At 52.9% G+C, this 3,162-nt stretch overlaps 1 protein-coding gene across 1 annotated transcript in view; it reads right to left on the bottom strand.

The window, feature by feature from the left end:
- Nucleotides 1-883, bottom strand: part of TMCO4 (transmembrane and coiled-coil domains 4) — a 46,135-nt gene extending 45,252 nt beyond the window's left edge. Inside the window, exon 1 of the mRNA XM_015412605.1 lies at nt 720-883. The gene's annotated coding sequence lies outside the window, so the exon portion shown is untranslated. The remainder of the gene's footprint in view (nt 1-719) is intronic.
- Nucleotides 884-3,162: the final 2,279 nt, after the last annotated feature.

Raw genomic sequence — 3,162 nt, 5'->3', positions numbered from 1 at the left:
GGGGCTCGGGGGGGGGGGGGGGATGCGACGAGGACGCCCCTCCCTGCCTCCCTCCGCGAAACCTCCGAAGTCATGCAAAGGGGGGCGGGCTGTCCAGGGACACGGGGGCCCCTCTGTCTGCATCCTGCGCACGTGGGAAGGGGGGGGGCACGAGAGATCGAGTAGAGGCTTTAGGTATCGCGTGTTACAATTTGCAAGGTCTCCGTTTGCAATTGCACAGTGAAACCTGCAGTTCTATGCCCCCCCCCGGGGTGAATGCAGAGATTTAGCAGCCCTTGCACCGGCGCAAGCCCCCACTCAATAAATGCATCCCCCTCCCCGCCTTTAAAGGTAAAGCTTTCCCTTGCTCGAAATCCCGTCGAGTCCGACTCTAGGGTTGCGGTGCTCATCTCCGTTTCCCAGCCGAAGAGCCAGCGCTGTCCGAAGACGTTTCCGTGGTCATGTAGCCGGCATGACTAAAGACCAAGGGGAGGAGGGGGCGGATCTTCTCTATTGAAAGAAGCCCCCTCCCCAAGTGCCATGTGCAAGTCTGACACTCGTCTCACTTCCGCTCCCTTTTCTTATCTCCCTTACTTCCTGGTCCTGGAATGCCCAAATGAGGGGGAGGAGAAGAGCCCGAAGCGCCTCCTTTTATTTGGGGAGGGGGTCGTGCAGAAACTCTCCCGCCTCCTACGCTGCCACTCCCCCCCCCACACACACACCCGTCCAAATCCTCTTACCTCTCCGCTCTCCCCGCTGGACGAAACCCCACCTGGCTTCCGTTGGGGTCGGAAAAGGCCCGCATCGGTCCTCCGACTGTCGCCGGCTGCCCTTCACCCTGGCCCGGCTGAGCGCTCACTCCAGCCCGAGGCTCGGGGAAACTGGCTAGGCCCGTTCTGTATTGGCCGCGGGAGGAGGGGTTATTCTCGAAGAGGCCTTACGGAGACGGGTGGCGTAGGCGGGAGGAGGAAAGGGGAAGGCTGCGCCAACTTCGTAATGCCTCTTCGAGAATAACCCCTCCTACGGTTTAGAGTCCACCTTTAGTGGCACCTTTAAAACCAACAAAGGTTTATTCAAGGTATGAACTTTCGTGTGCAAGGCACATTTCTTCAAACCTGGAACTACCCTACTGCTAGAACAAAGCTTTGAGTCCACCTTGAAGACCAACAACATTTTATTCAAGGTATAAGCTTTCCTGTGCATGCATCTCCAGGCTACAACGGTCAGTTGTTCCCTTTGGGGAAATGGCAGCTTCAGTGGGCAGACTGTTTGGCATCACGTATGGCTCAATTCCAGTGGCCAGCACAGTTTCCTGTTGCAGCGAGTTCCCGAGTTCATTGCACATTGCACTATGTACTTCCTCTGCTGTTTGTCAAGTTCCCTGAATGTCACTGAGTTCTAATATCTTGGGAGAGGATAAGCAAGATCTACTTTCTCCATACCTTGCCTAATTTTACAAACCTCCACGGTGTCCCTGTTTCTAAGCCTCTGTCCCCCCAAGAGTAAGCATGATCTTTTCCTTGGTGTGTACAACTCCCTTAGGAGAAGGAAGAAATGAACAGTGGGGGGAAATGTTCAAATATTGTTCTGTACACGTACATCTTATTTCGACAGCCTCCGATTCAAAGGTGACCTGGATGGTAGTTTTACATGTTGCACCAAAAGAGATGGAGTCTTTGTTCAGTTCTGGCTCCACAGACCACGGTTAGAATTTCACAGAAACATCTCACCACAAGAGAAGGCCAGACGGTTCCTTTTTACTCGGGAAGCGTTCCAGTGAATCGTGCCCTAAGAGGTCAGATCCCCAAATGGAGGACCTTACAACCAAGGCTCCCTCTAAGCTGTGGAGTCTTGTGAGCAAAAATTCTACTTTGTGAGCTACTGGCATTAAAGTTGTGAGGGAGCGGTTTGGCTACTACATAAATTAGTTTGCTCGGGAGCCATCCTTCCTGAGCAAAGACCAAAATGTGTGAGCTGGAGGCTAAAAAACTGTGAGCTAGCTCACACTCACTCAGCTTAGAGGGAACACTGCTTACAACACATGCAGATCGTCCCAGGTTCAAGCCACGACATTTCCAGTAGCCTTTGTAGTGCAGGAGTCTTCCCTAAAAGATACCCTCCCACCCATCACCCCCAAAGTCAAGTTCTGGCCCCATCTCTGGGGAGTAGCTTTTCCCAAAGTCAAGTTCTGGCCCTATCTCTGGGCAAGTAGCTTTTCCCCTCTGTTAATTTCTTCTCAAGCCTTTTGTGAAGGGGCTGCAGTTCAGTAGAGGCACATCCTCCTTGGACTCTCCGGCTGAAAGGATTTTGGGATGCAGCTGCTGACCGAGACCTTTCATGGCCCAAGACTCCGGAGGGTCACCAGCAGAGACAGTGCTGAGCAGCGATCCAATTCATTACAAAAGGCAGCTTTGTCCCTTCCTGTTTATTGGCTCCCGAATTCTTGCCCTCTCCACCCCTCATGGAGTTCACTCCCAAGGGCAAAGGCATGGGACGGGAAGCCCTCCCCCCTTCCTACCTGAGCTGGAGACCAGCAGCTGAGCTGGGTCGAGACAAGCCAGCACGGGTGGGGGAAGGAAATGGGGGTGGAGTCCTTTTGTAGGAAGAATGTACGCTAAAAAGTCTTAAATAAAGGGAAGCCAGCAATTGGTGGAGGAGGAGGAGATTGGATTTATACCCCGCCCTCCGCTTGGAGTCTCAGAACGGCTTACAAACTCCTTCCCCTTCCCCTCCCCACAACAGACACCCTGTGAGGTAGGTGGGGCTGAGAGAGCTCTGACAGAAATTGCTCTTTTTCAAGAACAGCTCTGACAACTACGGCTTGCCCAAGGTCATCCAGCAGCTGCAAGTGGAGGAGTGGGGGAATCAAATCCAATTCTCCCAGATTAGAGTCCGCGCACTCAACCACTGCACCGAACTGGTATTGGGACAAATAAGGACAGGCAGGAGCTGCTGAACAAATTGAAGGAGAGCAACGAAGTGGAGATAGTTTGCAGGAGGCTACCACAGAAAAACAAGTAAACGTACTCGCCAGGTTGGGGTTTTATAAACTGTCCAGCCAATCAGGTTTTTGGGAAATGTGACAAAACAGCAAGGGGGAGTGGCCTACTTCCCAAGTTGCCACGGGTAATAAGGTTACCAGTTGGCCCTGGACAGCAAAATATGGTTGCCAAGAGACCAGCC

Source organism: Gekko japonicus, unplaced genomic scaffold (assembly GCF_001447785.1).
Source record: "Gekko japonicus isolate JY-2015 unplaced genomic scaffold, Gekko_japonicus_V1.1 scaffold131, whole genome shotgun sequence".
Lineage (NCBI taxonomy): Eukaryota > Metazoa > Chordata > Lepidosauria > Squamata > Gekkonidae > Gekko > Gekko japonicus.
Note: the sequence above shows the minus strand (reverse complement) of the source record. Positions and strands in the feature narration are given on the sequence as shown.